General features: G+C 42.2%; 1 protein-coding gene across 2 annotated transcripts in view; it reads right to left on the reverse strand.

Moving 5' to 3' along the window:
* The window catches only part of LOC137094981 (protein Smaug homolog 2-like), a 62,421-nt gene extending 50,463 nt beyond the window's left edge, over positions 1 to 11,958 (reverse strand). For both annotated transcript variants that reach the window (XR_010908749.1, XM_067461078.1), the window contains exon 1: positions 11,834 to 11,958. The gene's annotated coding sequence lies outside the window, so the exon portion shown is untranslated. The remainder of the gene's footprint in view (positions 1 to 11,833) is intronic.
* Between the last annotated feature and the right edge of the window lie 1,959 nt (positions 11,959 to 13,917).

The following is a 13,917-nucleotide window of genomic DNA, read 5'->3' on the forward strand; positions in this document are numbered from 1 at the left end:
GCCATAGATAGATTAGATAGATAGGTATAATTCACACACAAATATAGTAACATAGATTTGAAAGGGACCCCTAAAGAAGGACAAATCTTGCATGTTCCAGAGTAGGCAACCCAGACACTCTCCACATCAACACTGACAAAGAAACAGCAAGAAATACTGTTTACCCACAAGCATAAAGGAATTACATATATTAGAAACCAACACTTTCTCATTACTTTATTTTCCAGATCACCAGACTGGGCCACAGCAACGCGTGGCAGGGGACAGCTAGTGTCTTTATAAAGAGGGATATGAGTGGATACGAATCACCAGAGAATATCTAAACACGTAATTTGTTACCATAAGAACCGATTCATAAGGATGTTTTCGTTCCTTCTTGAAGAAACCTTACAAAATTCACAGGAATGTCTTTGCAGACAGCCAATTCTCTCGCACCAGAAGAAACTTGCAGTTTCTCAAGTTGCTCCTGACACACACACACACACACACACAAAATCCAAATGATCAAAGCAAATAACCAACATTATCTGCTTTGGAAGCTCCTTCCAATTAGGATCCTTAAGCGCACGGCATTGTAACAGAACAGATTTGGTCTTGGAAGGAGTGCGGAGACAACATTTTCGAGGTTATCACCAGATCTTTAAACTTGTGACCCCGGCAGAAAAAGACAAGGGAAGCTGTTTGCTGAGGTGGGGAAGTTCAGGGAACATGGAAAGTTCCTGAAAGTGAGATGGAGGTAAAAGACCAAATAAAAGTTACTGGAGAATTGAGTTAATAGGTAATGTCCTAAACGGAAGAGTGGGCAAGGAAGCCTCAACTTTTTAAAAAACTGTGGCATATGGGTGCAAAGGGAAAAGCTGACAATTAACAGCAGGAAGCCTCTGGGATGAAGGGACCAGGAGACAAGCGAAGGAAAACAAAAGAGCCCAACTCCAAAGGGAGGTGTTAATTTCAAGCCAAAGGTGTCAATACTGCTGCAAGGAGGAGAGAGAGGAAGAAAACGTCACTTAGGATTGGATCTCAGCTAGAAAGAAGCAGCTGGCATTATTCATGGCACAGGGAGGAGGAGGAGGAGAAGCCTGGTTTCAGAGAAATACAAACTACAAACTTAATTTAAAAATAGAAACCATCTGTTTTAAGGATAGAGGCAAGCAAGATCTATTCCAAGTCTATGACTGTAACCTAGAAGGATTCTTCTCTTCGGGGCGGAAGATGAGGCAAATGCAAAGGATGGATAATACAGATGATGGAAAGTTCAGCCAGCACATCTAACTGCTATGAAGAGGGCAAAGAAGGGCAACACCATGCCCATCGTCCACATTACGAGTGGCTTATAGCTTGATTTGCGCTGCCTCTGAATATAAAGGCTTTATTTATTTATTTACAGTATTTGTATACCGCTTTTCTCACCCCGACGGGGACTCAAAGCTGTTTACACATAAGTAACTAGCCGTCCCCTGCCACGCGTTGCTGTGGCCCTCATGGGGGTTCTGTGTGGGAGGTTTGGCCGAATTCTATCATTGGTGGGGTTCAGAATGCTCTGTGACTGTAGGTGAACTATAAATCCCAGCAAGTACAACTCGCAAATGTCAAGATTCTATTTTCCCCAAACTCCACCACCAATGTTCACATTTGGGCATATTGAGTATTCGTGTAGAGTTTGGTCAAAATCCATGATTGTTTGAGTCCACAGTGATCTCTGGATGTAGGTGAACTACAACTCCAAAACCAAAGGACACTGCCCACCAAACCCTTCCAGTATTTTCTGGTCATGGGAGTTCTGTGTGCCAAGTTTGGTTCAATTCCATCGTTGATGGAGTTCAGAATGCTCTTTGATTATAGGTGAACTATAAATCCCAGCAACTACAACTCCCAAATGACAAAATCGTAATTTTTTGAGTGATGGTCACTCCATGTGTTGTGAGACGTTTTGTTGCCAAATTTGGTGTGATTTCGTTCATTGGTTCTTTTGTTTTTAAGGTACTCATTATGCACAGAGCATTTTTAGATAGATAGATAGATAGAGAGATAGATAGATGGGAAAAATTCAATGCCAGTACAAACAATTACAATTATACACTACAATTAGACATAAATCAAATTAAAAAATACATCCATGAGCAATAAAACAATCATTAAATCGATAAAACAGCTCCACTGGCTGCCAATTAGCTTCCGAGCACAATTCAAAGTGCTGGTTTTGACCTATAAAAGCCCTAAACGACTCCGGTCCAGTTTACATCCCGAATAGACTACTGCAATGCACTCTACGTGGGGTTGCCCTTGAAGACTGTTCGGAAACTTCAACTGGTCCAGAGAGCGGCAGCCAGACTACTCACTGGAGCATCATACAGGGAACACACCACCCCCCTGCTGTGACAGCTCCAATGGCTGCTGGTTCAGTTCTAAGCACAATTCAAGGTGCTGGTTTTGACCTTCCGGTCCAGTGTATCTGTCCGAACCTATCTCCCTCTACGTCCCACCCTGGAGTCTGAGATCATCTGGGGGGGGGGGCTGCTCTCGACCCCACCGCTATCACAAGTGAGGTTGGTGGGGATGCGGAGCAGGGCCTTCTCGGTGGTGGTCCCTCACCTGTGGAACTCACTCCCGGGAGAAATTAGGGCATCAACATCCCTCCTCTCCTTCAGGAGGAAAGTAAAGACATGGTTGTGGGACCAGGCCTTTGGGCAATCTGACAACTAGATAAGGACAACCAAACGACTAGGACTGACAGGACTGACAATGTGGAATTGGAAATTGGACTATGAGATAGCGAATGCTGACCGTCTATGAGGAGTAATTGGGTTTGTATTGTTTTATTGGTTTTAGGGTTGTAATGCAGGAATTGTTGTCTAACTGTTCAACTGTTTAATTTATGTTATTTTGTTTTACCACTGTTATGTGATGCTGGCATCGAATCTGTGCCTTTGTAAGCCGCCCTGAGTCCCCTTCGGGGTGAGAAGGGCGGGGTAGAAGAAACCGAAATAATAAATAATAATAATAATATACCTGTCCGAACAGATTCTCCCCTATGAACCATCAAGGTTATTAAGATCTTCAGGAGGGGCCCTGCTCTTGGTCCCACCATCTTCGCAATCGCGTCTGGTGGGGACGAGGGACAGGCCCTCCTCGGTGGTGGCTCCCCAACTCTGGAACTCCCTTCCACTAGAGATTAGATCTGCCCCTTCCCTCCTGTCGTTTAGAAAGCTACTAAAAACCTGGCTTTGGAATATGGCATTTGACGAGTGAGTCAATAACCCTGTGCATACGGAAGGATGGTGATGAATCGTAACTGTATTTGACAACTTGGCTTGTGTAATGTGATGAGGTATTTTTATTGTATTTTAGGTTTTAATGTTTAATGATGATCTATTGTATTGTTTTTGTATTGCTATTGTTTGAATACATGTTGTGAACCGGCCTGAGTCCCTCTCCGGAGGTGGAGAAGACCGGTATACAAAACGTATAAATAAATAAATAAATAAAACAGTCTCGTCCGTCAAATCGCCATTACAGTCATTGCCTTTCCGAAATGCTGCATACATTTACTTCTACTGTCCGAAGACCTGGTCACAAAACCATGATTTTATTTTTTTTCTAAAAGCCAGGAGGGAGGAAGCGGATCTTACCTCATTTGGGAGTGTGTTCCATAGGCGGGGGGGGGGGGGGGGGCACAGCGGAGAAGGCCCTGTCTCTCGTCCCCGCCAGACGGGAGTGAGAGCAGGGTCTCCCCGGATGATCTTAGATTACGAGGTGGGACGTAGGGGTTGCTGGGAGTTTTCCATGCTGTCTAGCTATGTTCCAGAAGCATTTTCTCCTCACGACCTCTGAGGATGCCTGCCATAGATGTGGGCAAAACGTCAGGAGAGAATACTTCTGGAACATGGCCAGACAGCCTGGAAAACTCACAGCAACCCAATGATTCCCGCCATGAAAGCCTTCGACAACACATAAAGGTTCTACTTATCCACCTTAGGCTCAAATAGATCTCTCCAAACTACAGAGTTCGCCAAACTTTAAAAATGAGGAGAGGAGGAAGAAGAGAGCCCTAGTAGATAACCTTTAAGACAACACTAGCTTGGGGACCCGGCACTGCCCGGGTTACTGGAGAAAGGCATTGTGTGGCAAAGGCGTTCTTTATCAGTTATCAGTTAGTGAAGGTACTGCGAATCCCATTGTGCATGGTCCATCCTCCTCCAAACAGCACCAGGATGTAGAGTGGGTCATGGGGGCTCTGTGTGCCAAGTTTGGTCTTGATTAGTCATTGGATGAGGGTCACAGCAGTCTCAGAAAGTGAGTGATGGTACTGCAAGTCCCATCATCCATGGTCCACCCTCCTCCAAACTGTAGTAGGATATAGAGTGGGTCTTGCGGGCTCTGTGTGCCAAGTTTGGTCTGTATTCGTAATTTTCTGACACAGCCTCGGGCCTTTTCCTCTCCTCTGTCACCTCAGAATCTTGAATTTTTGATGCTGGCCAATCAGAGACCATATGCAAATAATGCAACAGTGGCAACCAATCAGAAAGTTGCCACATACACCTCCCTCCGTCCTCCATTCTCCCTACGCCCCATATAAACACTGACTTTTTATTATATATATATATATAGATAGATAGATAGATAGATAGATAGATAGATAGATAGATAGATAGTGTGCCTTGATATATCAGCTGCTGGGAAACACAAGAGGGAAGATACTACTCGGTGCACATTCTGATAGTAGGCTTCCCTTCTTGATGGCATTATGTGCCGAGGGCCGCTTCGCCTAAACACTTATTCCAAAGAAAACTTGTTAATCTTTAAGTGGCCACAAGACATTGTTGTTTTTGCTGCAAAAGACTAACAAGGCTGCACCCGTCTGTCTGGAAATTTCCAGGCAGCAACTGGCTCACCAGATGTTGGCCCGCATGGGTCTTTGGCCTGGTCCAGCAGAGCTTTTCCTTACAAAAGGAGCCCAAACCCACATCTAGAGAACAGAAAGCTGGGGATTTTTATAGGAAGCACTAAGAAAAAAGAGGAAGGGATACCTGTTAAAAGTCTACAGATGCAAAATTAATGCAGTTTGAGACAACTTCAAGTACCATAGTACTTTGCGGTGAGAAAGGCGGCATATAAATGTAATAAATAAATAAATATGGTAGTGCGGAATCAGATAATCTAGGGCTCTTCCATACAGCCTTATATCCCAGATTATCAAGGTAGAAATTCCCACAATATCCGCTTTGAACTGTGCTATTTGAGTCTAAATTCAGATAATGTGGGATTTTCTGCATTGATATTCTGAGATACAGGGCTGTGTGGAAGGGCTCCTAGTTCAAATCAGATATTGTGGATTATCTGCCTTGATATTCTGAGGGCCCGTCCACATAGCCCTATGTCCCAGAATATCAAGGCAGAAAATCCCAAATTATCTGAGTGTGGACTCAGATAACCCAGTTCAAAGCAAATATTTACTCTCTGGGGACCCTTCCACACAGCCATATAACCCAGAATACTCTTCAATCATCTGGAGAGGCCCTGCTCACGCTCCCACCTCCATCGCAGGTGCGATTGGTGGGGACGAGGGAGAGAGCCTTCTCGGTGGTGGCCCCTCGACTCTGGAACTCACTCCCCAAGGACATCAGACAAGCCCCAACTCTGGCAGTCTTTAGGAGGAGCCTGAAAACATGGTTGTTCCCAGCAATATGTCCTCTAAATACACTTTATTAATGATCTAGGATTGTCTGCATGCCCTTTCCTCTCCGAAATTCTATCCTTGTTATATATTTCACCTGGTCATGCTCAGCATTATTTTTTTTAATTTTAATTATTTACCTATGGCCCAGCCATAGGTTTTTAAGCGTTGTTGTTCTATTGTTAATGTTTACTGCTTGATTTTTGTTTATGAGTTTCATTTTATTGTTTTATATTGCTGTTATTGTTTTTGCGGATGTATTGTGGGCTCAGCCTCATGTAAGCCGCACCGAGTCCCTTGGGGAGATGGTAGCAGGGTACAAATTAAGGTATTATTATTATTATTATTATTATTATTATTATTACAATATCTGCTTTGAACTGGGTTATCTGAGTCCACACTGCCATATATTCCACTTCAAAGCAGAAAATGTGGGATTTTATTCAGCTGTGTGGAAGGGACCCAAGATAACCCAGTGCAAAGCAGATATTGTGGGATTTTCTATCTTGATATTCTGAGATATAGGGCTGTGTGGAAGGGCCCAGGGTTATATGTGGGTTATACGTGTCTTATATGGGTTATATGTGTGGAAGGGCAGTGGTGGTGTGGAAGGGCCCTGGGTTATATGTGTGTTATATGGGTTATATGTGTGGAAGGGCCCTGGATTTGGCTGTGGTGGTTAGTTACCTCTAGTTACCTCTAGACTGGACTATTGCAATGTGCTCCACCTGGGGCTGTCCTTGATAACGGCCCAGAAATTTCAACTGGTCCAATGAGTGGCAGCCAGACTATTAACTGGTGCGAATTACAGAGAGCGGTCAACCCCCTTGTTTAAGGAGCTCCATTGGCTTACATTTATTTACTGGTCCCAATTCAAGGTGCAGGTTCTTACCTACAAAGCCCTGAACTGTTTGGGACCCGCCTACCTGTACGACCGCATTTCTTATTACAAACCTACATGATCCCTTCGATCGTCCGGAGAGGCCCTTCTCTCACTTCGCAAGTGCGACTTGTGGGTACGAGGCAGAGAGCCTTCTCTGTGGTGGCCCCTCGGCTCTGGAACTCACTCCCCAGAGAAATTAGGCAAGCCCCAACCCCGGCAGTCTTCAGGAAGAGCCTGAAAACTTGGCTGTTCCAGTGTGTCTTCAATGAATGAATGAACAATGACCCCTGACCTGTCCAAATTCTGCATAAAATGCCCTCGGAAGCACTTTATTTTACCTGTTAGTGCAATTAAACCCTACTTGTTCTAGATCAGTGGTTCTCAACCTGGGGTCCCCAGATGTTTTTGGCCTTCAACTCCCAGAAATCCTAATAGCTGGTAAACTGGCTGGGATTTCTGGAAGTTGTAGGCCAAAAACATCTGGGGACCCCACGTTGAGAACCACTGTTCTAGATCCATTATATTGCTCTCTCACGCAGTGTTTTTAAACTTTTAATTCCTGCAACTGGCCCTGCCCACTATGATTAACTTTCTGTGTTCAAATACTGTGATTTTACATTGTCTGATGTGTTTATTTACACGGCTTTTCTTATTTTATTCTTTCCTTATATTTAATTGTTATTTTCTTATATGTATATTTGCACTGTTGTATTGCTGTGCTTGGCCTCATGTAAGCCGACCCGAGTCCCCTTATATTATTACTAGCCATCCCCTTCCACGCGTTGCTGTGGCCCAGTCTGTGTATATGTATTTTGTGTGTGCGTATAAATGTGTGTATATATTTGTGCATTTGTGCGTTTGTATGTGTACAAGCATATTGTATATATGTGCGTGCTTGTCTATATGTATATTTGTGTGTGTATATATATATGTGTGTGTGTGTGCATGCATATGTATAAGTGTGTGTTGTTGTTGTTCATTCGTTCAGTTGTTTCCGACTCTTCATGACCTCATGGACCAGCCCACGCCAAAGCTCCCTGTCGGCCGTCACCTCCCCCAGCTCCTTCAGAGCTATATATCTGTGTGTATGTATGTGTATATTTGTGTGTGTTTGTACACACACACACACACACACACACACACATATATATGAATGTGTGCATGTGTATATGTATATCAGTGTATGTGTATATATATATATGGTGTATTTTTGAGTTTTTAAAGTCTGCTCCGCTGGGGTTTTGTGCGTGTGTGTGTTTTTAGGGGTGATGGACACTCGTTGGACTGTTAGGTGTCCAAATTTTCTGTCAATTTGTCCAGTGGTTTTTGAGTTATGTTAATCCCACAAACGAACATTACATTTTTATTTATATAGACTAGCTGTCCCCTGTCACGCGTTGCTGTGGCCCAGTCTGTATATTTTTGTGTGTGTGTGTGTGTGTATATGTGTATATATGCGTGTTTGCAAATATAGATAGATAGATAAAAATGTAATGTTCAATTGACACACATACATACATACACACATATATATCTATATCTATCTATCTATGCAAATACACATATATACAATACATATATATAGAAATATAGATAGATGGGTGTATTGTGTGTGTGCATATGTGTGTATATGTGTGTAGACATGTGTATATATTTGTGTATTTGTTTTTATATGTGTATATGTATAGTGTGTATATATGTGTGTTTGCATAGATAGATAGATAGATAGATAGATAGATAGATAGATAGATAGATAGATAGATAGATAAAAATGTAATGTTCATTTGTGGACGAATTGACACACATACATACATACAGACACACATATATATCTTATACCTATCTATGAAAACACACACATATATACACAAATATATAGATAGATGGGTGTATTGTGTGTGTGCACAAGTGTGTATACATGTGTATATATTTGTGTATTTGTTTTTCTATGTGTATATTGTGTATATGTGTGTGCTTGTGTATATATGTGTATGTATGACTATATGTATATGTGTGTATGTATGATGTGTATATGTAAATATATGTGTATGTGTGCATGTATGTGTGCATGTGTATATGTATATGAGTGTATGTGTATATGTAAATATAGTTTATTTTGGGGGGTTTTAAGTCTCTTCTGCTGGGTTTTTTGGTATGTTTTTAGGGGTGACGGACACTCATTGGCCTGAGAAGTGTCTTGTGTTCAAATTTGATGTCCATTTGTCCAGTGGTTTTTGAATTATGTTAATCCCACAATCTAACATTACATTTTTATTTATATAGATTATTATTATGGCAGTGTGGACTCAGATAACCCAGTCCAAAGCAGATATTGTGGGATTGTCTGCCTCGATATTCTGGAATGTGTGGAAGGGCCCTGGGTTACGTGGCAGTGTGGACTCAGATAACCCAGTTCAAAGCCGATACTGTGGATTATATGCCTTGAATAATAATAATAATAATAATAATAATAATAATAATTGGGCGGGTGACAAATAAAGTCTTATTATACTAAGGTGCTTCAGGAAGCCCATCACCTGGGGTTCCTTCAGGCGCGTCTTTTGGGAGGGTCTCTCTCCCTTGGCCCCAAATGCTGGCCAAGCTGAACATTTTACTTCATACATTTGGCCCGCCCGCTGTGTCTGGTTTTACTATGCTGTTTTATATTGTTGATTTTGTTATTTCATATTTTGTTATTGTGTGTTTATTATGTTGTATTATTTTGGGCTTGGCCTCAAGTTAGTCACCCCGAGTCCCCTTTGGCGAGATGGTGGCGGGTTATAAATCAAGTGTATTATTATTATTATTATTATTATTATTATTATTCGGCAGTGTGGACTCAGATAAGCCAGTTACTCTGGGGTATAAGGCTGTGTGGAAGGGATTATTATTATTATTATTATTATTATTATTATTATTATTATATGGCAGTGTGGACTCAGATAACCCAGTTCAAAGCAGATACTCTGGGGTATAAGGCTGTGTGGAAGGGCTTATTATTATTATTATATGGCAGTGTGGACTCAGATAACCCAGTTCAAAGCAGATACTCTGGGGTATAAAGCTGTGTGGAAGGGCTTATTATTATTATTATTATTATTATTATATGGCAGTGGACTTAGATAACCCAGTTCAAAGCAGATACTCTGGGGTATAAGGCTACACGAAGCACGGCGTGTCACTGAACATCGAGAAAACCAAAGTGCTGTTCCAGCAGTCACCAGCCATCCCCTCCCCAATGCCAGTGATACAGCTTAATGGTGTAACATTAGAAAACGTTGACCCTTTCCGCTCCCTTGGAAGCCACCTCTCCACCAAAGTCAACATCGACACCGAAATACAACACCGCCTGAGCTTTGCGAGTGCAGCATTTTCCCGAAAGAAGCAGAGAGTGTTTGAGGACCGGGACATCCGTACGGATACCAAGGTGCTTGTCTATAAAGCTATTGTCCTCCCAACCCTGCTCTATGCCTGCGAAACGTGGACTGTCTACAGATGTCACATGCAACTCCTGGAACGATTCCATCAGCGCTGCCTCCGGAAAATCCTGCAAATCTCTTGGGAAGACAAGCGGACAAACGTCAGCGTGTTGGAAGAAGCAAAGACTACCAGCATTGAAGCAATGGTCCTCCAACATCAACTCAGTTGGGCCGGCCACGTTGTCCGGATACCTGACCACCGTCTCCCAAAGCAGTTGCTCTACTCTGAACTTAAGAACGGAAAACGGAATGTTGGTGGGCAGGAAAAGAGATTTAAAGATGGGCTCAAAGCCAACCTTAAAATCTCTGGCATAGACTCTGAGAACTGGGAAGCCCTGGCCCTTGAGCGCTCCAACTGGAGGTCAGCTGTGACCAGCAGTGCAGCAGAACTCGGGAGGCACGAGTGGAGGGCGAAAGAGAGAAATGTGCCAGGAGGAAGGCACGTCAAGCAGACCCTGACCGGGACCGCCTTCCACCTGGAAACCAATGCCCTCACTGTGGGAGAAGATGCGGGTCAAGAATAGGGCTCCACAGCCACCTACAAACCCACAAAAATAGTCATCAAGGAAGACTATCTTACTCGTCCAATGAGGGATCGCCTAAGTAAGTAAAGTAAGTAAATTCCAGACTCGAGGGGGCCACCACAGAAAAGGCCCTGTCTTGCGCCCCCACCAAACGCGCCTACGACGCAGGCGGAATCACGAGCAGGGCCTCTCCGGATGAATGAAGTGAACGCGTGGGTTCATAAGCGGAGATGCGGTCACGCAGGTATTATTATTATTATACGTCAGTGTGGACTCAGATAACCCAGTTCAAAGCAGATACTCTGGGGTATAAGGCTGTGTGGAAGGGCTTATTATTATTATTATTACTGATTATTATTGATTATTATTAGTATTGATTATTATTATTGATTATTATTATTATATGGTAGTTCAAATAACCCAGTTCAGATAACCCAATTCAAAGCAGATTATCAAAGCAGGGTATAAGGCTGTGTGGAAGGCCCCTGCTCGCGATTCCACCTGCATCGCAGGCGCGTTTGGTGGGGACGCGAGACAGGGCCTTTTCTGTGGTGGCCCCCCGACTCTGGAACTTACTTACTAACTATATGGCAGTGTGGACTCAGATAACCCAGTTCAAAGCAGATACTCCGGGGTATAAAGCTGTTTGGAAGGGCTTATTATTATTATTATTATTATTATTATTATTATATGGTAGTTCAAATAACCCAGTTCAAAGCAGATTATCAAAGCAGGGTATAAGGCTGTGTGGAAGGCCCCTGCTCGCGATTCCACCTGCACCGCAGGCGCGTTTGGTGGGGACGCGAGACAGGGCCTTTTCTGTGGTGGCCCCCTGACTCTGGAACTTACTTACTTACTATATGGCAGTGTGGACTCAGATAACCCAGTTCAAAGCCGATACTGTGGATTACCTGCCTTGAATAATAATTATAATTATTGTGTGGGTTACCAATAATTGATAATAAGGCTCTATAGGAAGCCCTTGTCACCTGGGGTTCCCTCAGGGAGTCTTTTGGGAGGGTCTCCCAAGGTCCAAGCTGCCCATAACCAGCCCCAGGTGGAGGGAGGGGCGTGTCCTTCCTCCTTGTGGGCGTGTCCTTGTTAAGAGGGGCGTGTCCCTTCGTGGCCCCTCCCCTTTGTGGGCGTGGCCTGGCTCCCCTCCTGGGGGGCCCCACCAGAGTGAGGGGCCCATAGTACCGAGGGGCCCCCTCCCCGCTGAGGCCGGCTTCTATCTCCTTCCCTCCCTTCCCTTCCCTCCGGGAGAGCCACTCACCGCCACGCCGCGGCCCGCTCTTCCTCCTCCTCCTCCTCCTCCGGCCAAAGAGACCCCCACATAGACACTCACACAGGCTCCTCTCAGGGCGGCGCGGCGACGTCACAACGCACGGCGACGTCGGCACGCACGCTCCCCGCCCCGCGCATGCGCCGGGAACCCTCCCCAAGCTACCTCATCCGCCTCCTTTCCTCCCATTGGCCCTGCTTCGAGACATACATCTCCAGCAGCCAATCGGAATGTCTTAACAACAAAAAAAATGTCCAACTTCACCACCCAATCGAAACCCGGTCTTTCTTTATAACATCCCGCCTCCGTGGCTCAGACAGACGTCTGCACTGGCCAATAAAAACGTTGCTAAGGATTTCAGCATCCAATAGGAAAGCGCTTTCTGTTCTTTAGACCTCCCACCAAGTCCTCTTCTTTAAACCCTATCTTTCTTTATAAAATCCCGCCTCCGTGGCTCAGATAGACGTCTGCACTGGCCAATAAAAAAGTTGCTAAGGATTTCAGCATCCAATAGGAAAGCGCTTTCTGTTCTTTGGACCTCCCACCAAGTCCTCTTCTTTAAACCCTATCTTTCTTTATAATATCCCGCCTCCGTGGCTCAGATAGACGTCTGCACTGGCCAATAAAAACGTTGCTAAGGATTTCGGCTTCCAATAGGAAAGCGCTTTCTGTTCTTTAGACCTCCCACCAAGTCCTCTTCTTTTTGAGCCCCCTTCAACTTTTTTCCCTATTTCCCCGCCCCTTGATTACCATTCCGCCAATGAGATGTGTACAAGGGCGGGTTTTGCCCGCGAGGTGTTGCCTGAGCGGCCAATGGGGAGCGAGGGGAAGGAATGGGGGCGCGGCTTCGGGCGTGGCGTTCGTTTTCTCCTCAGGAGGAAGAAACACGCATGCGCGCTGCCTTTTCCCGCCCAAAACTCCTCCTCACACAAAACTCCGCCTTCAATTCCGCTTCCAGTTCGGTTTAAAGTTCCAAACATCTCAACTTGGCCTCACCAAACTACAACTCACATTATTCTAGGCCATTCTGCCAGGAAAGTGGTGTCAAACCGCATTAATTTTGCAGTGTAGACGCATCTCTGGCAAACTGAAAGGGCCTCAATGATAATAATATAATATAATATAATATAATATAATATAATATAATATAATATAATATAATATAATAATAACAACTAATAATAATATAATTAATAAAAATAATATATTTAATATTAACATAATTATTAATAATATTGTTATTATTATTAATTATATAATAACAATAATATATAAATAACAACTAATAATAATATAAGTAATATTATTAGTAATAATTTAATATTAATATAATCAATAATAATATTATTATTAATAATTATATACTAATAAGAATAATATAATAATAACAACTAATAATATAATTAATATTATTATTATTAATTATATAATAATAACAATAATAATATAATACAATAATAACTAATAATAATATAATTAATAATAATATATTTAATATTAATATAATTAATAATAATATTGCTATTATTATTAATTATATAATAATAACAATAATAATAATATTATTAATATTAATAATATATTTAATATTGATATAATCAATAATAAATATTATTATTAATTATACAATAACAATAATATAATAATAACTACTAATAATATATTTAATATTATTATTAATATATTTAATATTAATATACGAAATAATAATAATATTGTTATTATTATTAATTATGTAATAATAATAACAATAATAATATAATAATAATAATAACAATTAATAATAATATAATTAATAATATAATTAATATTAATATAATTATTATTAATAATAGTTAATATTGTTATTATTATTATTATTACTAGCTGTGGCCGGCATGGTGATTCTGTGTGGGAGGTTTGGCCCTTTGGTGGGGTTCAGAATGCTCTTAAATTGTAGGTGGACTACAAACCCTAGCAACTACAACTCCCAAATGTCAAGATTCTATTTTCCCCAAACTCCACCAGTGTTCACATTTGAACATATTGAGTATTCGTGTAGAGTTTGGTCCAGATCCATCATTGTTTGAGTCCAG

The sequence above is a fragment of the Anolis sagrei genome, chromosome X (assembly GCF_037176765.1).
Source record: "Anolis sagrei isolate rAnoSag1 chromosome X, rAnoSag1.mat, whole genome shotgun sequence".
In the NCBI taxonomy this organism is placed as follows: domain Eukaryota; kingdom Metazoa; phylum Chordata; class Lepidosauria; order Squamata; family Dactyloidae; genus Anolis; species Anolis sagrei.